The sequence below is a fragment of the Bison bison genome, unplaced genomic scaffold (genome assembly GCF_000754665.1).
Source record: "Bison bison bison isolate TAMUID 2011002044 unplaced genomic scaffold, Bison_UMD1.0 scf7180017864471, whole genome shotgun sequence".
Taxonomy (NCBI): Eukaryota; Metazoa; Chordata; class Mammalia; order Artiodactyla; family Bovidae; genus Bison; species Bison bison.
The window spans coordinates 16,815,693-16,826,732 of NW_011495032.1; positions in this window are offsets into that span (position 1 = coordinate 16,815,693).

Sequence of the window (11,040 nt, forward strand, 5' to 3'; positions counted from 1 at the left end):
ACGGCTGAGAGAATGTGGTCCACTGGAGAAGGGAATGACAAACCACTTCAGTATTCTTGCCTTGAGAACCCCATGAACAGTATGAAAAGGCAAAAAGGTAGGACACTGAAAGATGAACTTGCCAGGTTGGTAGGTGCCCAATATGCTACTGGAGATCGGTGGAATAATAACTCCAGAAAGAATGAAGGAATGGAGCCAAAGCAAAAACAACACCCAGTTCTGGATGGGACTGGTGATAGAGGCAAGGTTCAATGATGTAAAGAGCAATATGGCATAGGAACCTGGAATGTCAGGTCCATGAATCAAGGCAAATTGGAAGTGGTCAAACAGGAGATGGCAAGAGTGAACATCGACATTCTAGGAATCAGCAAACTAACATGGACTGGAATGGGTGAATTTAACTCAGACGACCATTATATCTACTACTGCAGACAGGAATCCCTCAGAAGAAATGGAGTAGCCAACATGATCAACAAAACAGTCTGAAATGCAGTACTTGGATGCAATATCAAAAACGACAGAATGATCTCTGTTTGTTTCCAAAGCAAACCATTCAATATCACAGTAATCCAAGTCTATGCCCCAACCAGTAACGCTGAAGAAGCTGAAGTTGAATGGTTCTATGAAGACCTAAAAGATCTTTTAGAACTAACATCCCCAAAAGATGTCCTTTTCATGATAGGTGAACGGAATGCAAAAGTAAGAAGTCAAGAAACACCTGGAGTAACAGGAAAATTTGGCTTTGGAATATGGAATGCAGCAGGGGAAAGACTATTAGAGTTTTGCCAAGAGAACGCACTGGTCATAGCAAGCACCCTCTTCCAACAACACAGGAGAAGGCTCTACACATGGACATCACCAGATGGTCAACACCAAAGTCAGATTGATTATATTCTTTGCAGCCAAAGATGGAGAAGTTCTATAAAGTCAGCAAAAACAAGACCAGGAGATTACTATGGCTCAGATTAAGAACTCCTTATTGCCAAATTCAGACTGAAATTGAAGAAAGTAGGGAAAACCACTAGACCATTCAGGTATGACCTAAATCAGTTCCCTTATGGTTATACAGTGAAAGTGAGAAATAGATTTAAGGGACTAGATCTGATAGATAGAGTGCCTGATGAACTATGGAATGAGGTTCTTGACATTGTAGAGGAGACAGGGATCAAGACCATACCCATGGAAAAGAAATGCAAAAAAGCAAAATGGTTGTCTGAGGAGGCTTTACAAATAGCTGTGAAAAGAATAGAAGCAAAAATCAAAGGAGATAAGGAAAAATATAAACATCTAAATGCAGAGTTCCAAAGAATAGCAAGAAGAGATAAGAAAGTCTTCTTCAGCAATCAATGCAAAGAAATAGAGGAAAACAACAGAATGGGAAAGACTAGAGATCTCTTCAAGAAAATTAGAGATACCAAGGGAACACTTCATGCAAAGATGGGATCAATAAAGGACAAAAAATGGTATGGACCTAACAGAAGCGTAGATATTAAGAAAAGGTGGCAAGAATACACAGAAGAACTGTAGAAAAAAGATCTTCATGACCCAGATAATCACAATGGTGTGATCACTGATCTAGAGCCAGACATCCTGGAATGTGAAGTCAAGTGGGCCTTAGAAAGCATCACTACGAACAAAGCTAGTGGAGGTGATGGAATTCCAGTTGAGCTCTTTCAAATCCTGAAAGATGATGCTGTGAAAGTGCTGCACTCAATATGCCAGGAAATGTGGAAAACTCAGCAGTGGCCACAGGACTGGAAAAGGTCAGTTTACATTCCAGTCCCAAAGAAAGGCAATGCCAAAGAATGCTCAAAATACCGCACAGTTGCACTCAACTCACACGCTAGTAAAGTAGTGCTCAAAATTCTCCAAGCCAGGCTTCAGCAATACGTGAACTGTGAACTTCCAGTTGTTCAAGCTGGTTTTAGAAAAGGCAGAGAAAGCAAAGATCAAATTGCCAACATCCGCTGGATCATGGAAAAAGCAAGAGAGTTCCAGAAAAACATCTATTTCTGCTTTATTGACTATGCCAAAGCCTTTGACTGTGTGGATCACAATAAACTGTGGAAAATTCTGAAAGAGATGGGAATACCAGACCGCCTGACCTGCCTCTTGAGAAATCTATATGCAGGTCAGGAAACAATAGTTAGAACTGGATAAGGAACAACAGACTGGTTCCAAATAGGAAAAGGCGTTCGTCAAGGCTGTATATTGTCACCCTGCTTATTTAACTTATATGCAGAACATCAGAGAAACGCTGGGCTGGAAGAAGCACAAGCTGGAATCAAGATTGCCAGGAGAAATATCAATAACCTCAGATATGCAGGTGACACCATCCTTATGGCAGAAAGTGAAGAGGAACTAAAAAGCCTCTTGATGAAAGTGAAAGTGGAGAGTGAAAAAGTTAGCTTAAAGCTCAACATTCGGAAAACTAAGATCATAGCATCTTGTCCCATCACTTCATGGGAAATAGATGCGGAAAGAGTAGAAACAGTGTCAGACTTTATTTTTTCGGGCTCCAGAATCACTGCAGATGATGATTGCAGCCATGGAATTAAAAGACGCTTACTCCTTGGAAGGAAGTTTATGACCAACCTAAATAACATATTGAAAAGCAGAGATACTACCTTGTCAACAAATGTCCATCTAGTCTAGGCTATGGTTTTTCCAGTGGTCATGTATGGATGTGAGAGTTGGACTGTGAAGAAAGCTGAGTGCCAGAAGATTTGATGCTTTTGAACTGAGGTGTTGGAGAAGACTCCTGAGAGTCCCTTGGACTGCAAGGAGGTCCAACCAATCCATTCTAAAGGAGATCAGTCCTGGATATTCATTGGAAGGACTGATGCTGAAGCTCAGTGAACTCCAATACTTTGTCCACCTCATGCGAAGAGTTGACTCATTGGAAAAGACCCTGATGCTGGGAGGGATTAGGGACAGGAGGAGAAGGGGACGACAGAGGATGAGATGGCTAGATGGCATCACCGACTCTATGGACATGAGTTTGAGTGAACTCCGAGAATTGGTGGTGAACAGGGAATCCTGAACTGATGCTCTGTGATGTTCAATGTCAATGCGATTATTGTGTTGTAAGATTGTGGGGGCAAGTCTTCCCCACGTTTTATGGGATTCAACCCATTTTATTTAATTGAAAGCCTGTTAGTCGCTCAGTCATGTCTGACACTTGTGACCCCTGCCAGGCTCCTCTGTCCGTGGGGATTCTCCAGGCAAGAATACTGGAGTGGGTTGACATTCCCTTTTCTAGGGGATCTTCCCGACCTAGGGATCAAATCCAGGCCTTTGGAGTGTCCTGCATTGGCAGGAGGATCTTTGGCATCTGAGCCACAAGGAAAGCCACTCAGTTCCTCTAAAAGCAGCCATAAAATTGGTGGTTTATTCCACAACCTTACCACAAAGAATAGAGAAGTTGTCCTTCCACTGGCTAGTGACTCTATCATTACTTTTAGCTGTGCACCAAGGTAGAGTGAGATTTGGAGTTTATCATTCCTATGGATAGTTTACAGGGAGAAGTATACCTCTCACCCTCCAACTTTCCTGACTTTTCAGCTTTAACATATGTATACCATTGACTTTTGTATCTTAAAAACAATATATATTTGGTCCTTAGCAGTGTTCATTATAATGGTAAATCATTAATGAAATGAGAATTTGATAAAAATTTCAGTTTTTTACAATCTGTAACTTATAAACAGATTATATTAATTCAGATAAATCTTTCATTCTAAGAATTTATTTTAATATTTGCATTTATTTTATAATCACAATCACAGAAATCATTTAAACTTAGTTTAATAATCACCATCAAGTTCCTGTTCTGTAATTTCTTGATTTATAAGTTATAATCCATATTTATGTACTCATGAAATGTTTTCAAATATTCTATCATGGGCATTAAAACTGGTTATTTTCTGCTTTTTTACCAGCTAAAAATGTATTTTTGTGGTAATAAATGAGAAAAATAACTAAGCTCCTTCTTTTCAAAACAAAGATATTGTTCCATTAAGCATTGACTATAGGAAGTCAGTGTGGCTTCTTTTGAAGTGATAAGGTACTAATCACTCATCTCTGAAGCTTAGATTTTTTAAAATATTATGCTTTTATTTTTCCATTTTACTAGGATGAAATTTCACCTAAGAGGGATTTCATTCATTCTGTATGGAATGTACTAAACACTAATTGACATATATGCAAATTATTTTAGCACCTAAGTGCTTTCCTCCTCTCTGATATCTTTATTTCTACTAGTTTTATTTTCCTATGAAGTTTAACCTTAATCTCAATATACAATTTATCTCATTATTTTTCATCAAAATTGCTGACATATAACATATACAATTAAAAATATCAAATCAATGAATTCAAAGAGTTGTGCCAAATATATATATCTGTGTAAACATTACACAATGGAAATATAGAATACTTTTTCACCACCAGAAAGATTTCTCATACCTATCTGCTGTAAACTCCTGCCATCCTAGGCCAATGTAATCATTGATATGCTTCTGATATTTTCGATTAGCTCTACCAGTTATATAATTCTATGCAAATGAATCTTATAGTATTCTGTATTTTGTCTGGCTTTTCTTGCTCAACATAATGGCTGCTATTTGAATTTCCCTAAAACTTTTCTTTCACTCATTTTTTTTTTTAATTTCAGCTTTTTCTCCACCTTGTACCTGTATACTATTCATGTTATTTTATCTCAACCTTTCCTACTTCTTTTATCCTCTTAATCCTTTCTGCTTACATGCTCAGTTGCTTCAGTCATGCCTGACTCTGTGATTCTGTGTGACCCTATGGAATACAGCCTGCCAGCTCTTCTTTCCATAGAATTCTCCAGGCAAGAATACTGGAGTGGGTTGCCATTCCTTTCTCCAGGGGATCTTTCTGAACTAGGGACCTAGGGATCAGATGAACCTGCCTCTCATGTCTACCTCCATTAGTAGGCGGGCTCTCTACCCCTAGAGCCACCTGGGAAGCCCTAATCCTTTCTAGGTGTCTCAAAATACATTGTTGTTGTTGTTGTTGTTTTGCTGATTTTTGTAGCAAATACATATTTCAGAAATGTTATGCTTAGCTTGAAGGATTTTGAGCATTACCTTGCTAGCATGTGAAATGACTGAAATTGTACAGTAGTTTGAACACTCTTTAGCATATATTCTTTGGGATTGAAATGAAAACTGAAATTATCCAGACCTATGGCCATTGCTGAGTTTTCCAAATTTGCTGGCATATTGAGTGCAACATTTTAACAGCATCATCTTTTAAGAGTAGAAATAGCTCAACTGGAATCCCATCATTTCCACTAGCTTTGTTTGTAGTTTAGTTCAGTAGCTCAGTCATGTCCAACTCTTTGCAACCCCATGAACTGCAGCACACCAGGCCTCCCTGTCCCCAACACCCGGAGTTTATTCAAACTCATGTCCATTGAATTGGTGATGCCATTCAACCATCTCATCTTCTGTCATCCTGTTCTTCTCTGGCCTTCAACCTTTCACAGCATCAGCATCTTTTCAAATGAGTCAGCTCTTCACATCAGGTGGCCAAAGTATTGGAGTTTCAGCTTCAACATCAGTCTTTCCAATGAACACTCAGGACTGATCTCCTTTAGGATGGACTGGTTGAATCTCCTTGCAGTCCAAGGGACTCTCAAGAGTCTTCTCCAACACCACAGTTCAAAAGCATCAATTCTTCGGCGCTCAGCTTTCTTCACAGTCCAACTCTCACATCCACACATGACCACTGGAAAAACCATGCCCTTGACTAGATGGACCTTTGTTGGCAAAGTAATGTCTCTGCTTTTTAATATGCTGTCTAGGTTGGTCATAACTTTCCTTCCAAAGATTAAGTGTCTTTTAATTTCATGGCTGCAATCACCATCTGCAGTGATTTTGGAGCTCAGAAAAATAAAGTCAGCGCCTGTTTCCACTGTTTCTCCATCTATTTGCCATGAAGTGATGGGACCAGATGCCATGAGCTTAGTTTTCTGAGTGTTAATTTTTAAGCCAACTTTTTCACTCTCCTCTTTCGCTTTCATCAAGAGGCTCTTTAGTTCTTCTTCACTTTCTGCCATAAGGGTGGTGTCATCTGCATATCTGAGATTATTGACATTTCTCTTGGCAATCTTGATTCCAGTTTGTGCTTCATCCAGCCCAGTGTTTCTCATGATGTACTCTGCATATAAGTTAAATAAGCAGGGTGATAATATACAGGCTTGACGTACTCCTTTTCCTATTTGGAATGAGTCTGTTGTTCCATGTCCAGTTCTAACCGTTGCTTCCTGACCTGCATACAGATTTCTCAAGAGGCAGGTCAGGCGGTCTGGTATTCCCATCTCTTTCAGAATTTTCCACAGTTTATTGTGATCCAAAGCATTGTTTTTAGTAATGCTTCCTAAGGCCTACTTGACTTCACACTCTAGGATATCTGACTCTAGATGAGTGACTACACCCCCCTGGTTATTGGAGTCATTAAGACCTTTTTTGTGTAGTTCTTCTGTGTATTGTTGCCACCTCTTCTTAATATCTTCTGTTTCTCTTAGGTCTTTGCCATTTCTGTCCTTTACTGTGTCCATCTTTGCATGAAATATTTCCTTGGTATCGTCCAATTTTCTTGAAGATATCTCCAGATTTTCCCATTCTGTTGTTTTCGTTTATTTCTTAGCATCATTCAGTTAAGAAGGCTTTCTTATCTCTCCTTGCTAGTCTCTGAAACTCTTCATTCAGATGGATATAACTTTCCCTTTCTCCTTTGCCTTTCACTGCTCTTATTTTCTCAACTATTTGTAAGGCCTCTTCAGATAACCACTTTGCCTTCTTGCATTTCTTTTACTTGGGGATGTTTCAGTCACCATCTTTTGTAAAATGTTATGAATTTTTTCAATAGTTCTCAGGCACTCTGTCTACTGGATCTAATCCCTTGAAACTATATGTAATTTCCACTGTAAAATCTTAAGAGATTTGATTTAGGTCATACCTGAATGGTCAGAGCTTCGCTGGTAGCTCAGCTGGTAAAGAATCTGCCCGCAATGCAGGAGATCCTGGTACAATTCCTGGGTTGGGAAGATCCCCTGGAGAAGGGATAGGTTTCCCACTCCAGTGTTCTTGAGCTTCCCTGTTGGCTCAGCTGGTAAAGAATCCACCTGCAATGCAGGAGACCTGGGTTCAATCCCTGGGTTAGGAAGATCCCCTGGAGAATGGAACAGCTACCCACTCCAGGATACCCACCAGTATTCTGACATGAAGAATTCCATGGGCAGAGGAGCCTGACTGGCTGCAGTCCATGGGGTCACAAAGAGTCAGACATGACTGAGGGACTTTCACTTTCACTAAATGTTTTAGTGGTTTCACCTAATTTCTTCAATTTAAGCCTGAAGTTTGCAATAAGGAGTTCATGATCTGAGCCACAGTCAGCTCCTGGTCTATTTTTTGCTGACTGTATAGAGAATCTCCATCTTTGGCTGTAAAGAATATAATCAATCTGGTTTTGTTATTGACCATCTAGTGATGCCTATGTGTAGAGCCTTCTCTTGTGTTGTTGGAAGAGGGTGTTTGCTTTGACTTTTGCATTCTCTTTGCAAAACTCTCATAGTCTTTGCCCTGATTTATTTTGTATTCCGAGCCCAAACTTGCCTGTTATTCCAGGGATCTCTTGACTTCCTACTGTTGCATTCCAATTTCCTATAATGAAAAGGACATCTTTTTCTGGTGTTAGTTCTAAAAGGTCTTTATGTCTTCATAGAACTGTATGTAGAGATAACACCTAACTATCTATTGCTGAGCAACAAATTGTTCCTAAACTTAGAAACTGAAAATAACAAATATTTATTATATCACAGTTTCTATAAGTCAAGAATTCTCCCATGGCATGGATTAGCTGTGTGCTTCTGATTCAAAAATTTTTGAGAAATGCATCTAAGCTATAGGCTAGAGCTGGAGCCTTATCTGAAAGCTTAGTTTGGGGAGATCTACTTTCCAACTCACTCACATGGAGGTTTGTAGGTCTCTGGTACAGTACTGGCCACAGATATCAAATCTTTGCCAAATCGATCTCTCTGAAGGGATGCACATAATATGAAAGTTAGTTTCCCTCACAATGAAGAATTCGGAGAGACAGAAAAAGATATCTCTCAAAGCAGTATAAGCCAATATGAGAATTAGCATTCTGTAATATCTATCATATTTGATTCATTAAAAATGAGTTATTAAACCTAGATCCAACCCACAGTCAAGAAGAGGAGATAAACAAGGGCATAGCTATCATGAAATGGAGATCATTGAGGACTATTTAGAGTCTGCCTACATACTCACACACAAAATGAACTGTTGGACTATTATTTCAGTCATACATTTGATATATAGGCTTTTACATTTTGAAGACTTGGGCTTTCCTGGTGGCTAAGTGGTAAAGAATTTGCCTGCAATGTAGAAGACACGCGTTTGATATGCAGGTTCGATCCCTGGGCTGGAAGATCCCCTGGAGAAGGAAATGGCAGCCCACTCCAGTATTCTTGCCTGGGAAATCTCAGGTAGGCTACAGTCCACTGGGGTGGCAAAGAGCCTGCATGGATTAGCGCAAACCACCACCACGTTTTGAAGACTTAAGGAGAAAAATTACAGATTTCTAAAAACATTGCTTTTGGAGTCTAGAAATATTTTCACCTTTTTTCTTCGCTTATTTCTAGGCATCCTTAAAAAACTTACACATGTGAAGAGCTCAACAAACTGCAATCAGAGCATTTTATCATGGCTTTCAGAAAGAAATTACCTCTAAATTATGCAAATTGCCTTAATCAACTGGATAAATATGAGTGTGAACAAAACGCGCAAAGTGTTGTTGGAAATTCATTGATATGCATGTTATCATATTCATCATTCTTTCTGTTAGTGAATAGCCTGTGAGAACCCCAGGAAAATATGGGTTTCATGTTTCAGTTTCTATTCTCTGCTATTTATCTATGCTTTGTTGTTTTATTATTGTTACTGTCAGTCAATTTGATGACAATGTACATAAAGTCATGAAAAATATAAGTGGGTGTAATGTTGTTTATTGACTGATTATGTGAAAGAGCAGTTTGATAATGTTTGGAGTTTTTTCAGTTTTACTGATGAAGATGTTGACCTAATTTTTTTTTTTAATTAAAAGCAAGAATACACATACACAAACCTTTTTAAAAAGAAAATAGTACACTATAAAAAAGCAATTTAAATATTACTAAAAAAAAGGTAATTTTGAAATCCTGAAAAATATACTGACTAAAGACACAAAAAGAAAAAGATATTTTTAGTCTTATGATTCCACAAAAATAATCATTGTGATCAGAAAGAATATTTGCTTGGTTTAATTCATTGTTATATCCAAATGAATAAGAATGGGAAGTTCTTGAGATTAACATTGCAAGATTATTTATAGAACATCCTCTTTCCCATTTTACAGACAGTGCATTATCCAACAATATACCTTGAAATAATAGTTGATTCTAAAAATTATTTTATATACCCTTTCTCATGCATATAACTAAATTTCTATAACAAAAATTTTATTTTTTTTAATTTCACATGTTGATCTTTTACAACTTATTATACTTAATGTTTTTATACAAAAGCCTTTGTTGTCTTTCTTGTTGTTTAGCCCTAAGTCGTACCTGACTCTTCTGAGACTTAGGACTGTAGCCCACCAGACTCCTCTGTCCATGGGATTTCTTAGGCAAGAATACTGCAGCTGGTTGCCATTTCCTTCTTCAGGGTATTTTCCTGACCCAGAGATCGAACCCACATCTCTTATGTCTCCTGCATTGGCAGGTGGACTCTTTACCACTGACCCAAATGGGAAGCCCACAAAAGCCCTTTATTTTATACAAAATTTGTTTTATACAACAAGCACAATTTCACAAGTATATATTTCAAAATTCCCAAACGTGAAGTCATTTTTGGTGGAGACTGTTTCACAATTTCTATTGTTTCCCTATAGTGGTGATTTAGTCGCTAAGTCATGTCCAACTCTTGCGACCCCATGGACTGTAGCCTGCCAGGCTCCTCAGTCCATGAGATTTTCCAGGCAAGAATATTGGAGTGGATTGCCATATGCTTCTCCAGCGGATCTTCCCGACCCAGGAACCAAAGCCGGTTCTCCTGCATTGCAGAGAGATTCTTTATGGGCTAAACTATGAGGGAAACCCTGTTTCCTTATAGTTCCTATCTAATTACCTACCACACAGCTCATCATTAGGATTCAGTTCAGTTCAGTCTCTTAGTCGTGTCCAGCTCTTTGCGACTCCATGAATCACAGCACGCCAGGACTCCCTGTCCATCAACAACTCCCAGAGTTCACTCAAACCCATGTCCATCGAGTCGGTGATGCAATCCAACCATCTCATTCTTTGTCATCCACTTTTCCTCCTGCCCTCAATCTTTCTCAGCATCAGGGTCTTTTCCAATGAGTCAGCTCTTCGCATCAGGTGGCCAAAATATTGGAGTTTCAGCTTCAGCATCAGTCCTTCCAATGAACACCCAGGACTCATTTCCTATAGGATGGACCGGTTGGATCTCCTTGCAGTCCAAGGGACTCTCAAGAGTCTTCTCCAAACAACAGTTCAAAAGCATCAATTCTTCAGTGCTCAGCTTTCTTTATAGTCCAACTCTCACATCCATACATGACCACTGGAAAAACCATAGCCTTTACTAGAGAGACCTATGTTGGCAAAGTAATGTCTCTGCTCTTTAATATGCTGTCTAGGTTTGTCATAACTTTCCTTCCAAGTAGTAAGAGTCTTTTAATTTCATGGCTACAATCACCATCTGCAGTGATTTTGGAGCTCAGAAAAATGAAGTCAGCTACTGTTCTCACAGTTTCCTCATCTATTTGCCAGGAAATGATGGGACTGGATGTCATGATCTTAGTTTTCTGAATGTTGAGTTTTAAGCCAACTTTTTTACTCTCCTCTTTCACTTTCATCAAGAGGCTCTTTAGTTCTTCTTCACTTTCTGCCATAAGGGTGGTATCATCTGCATATCTGAGGTTATT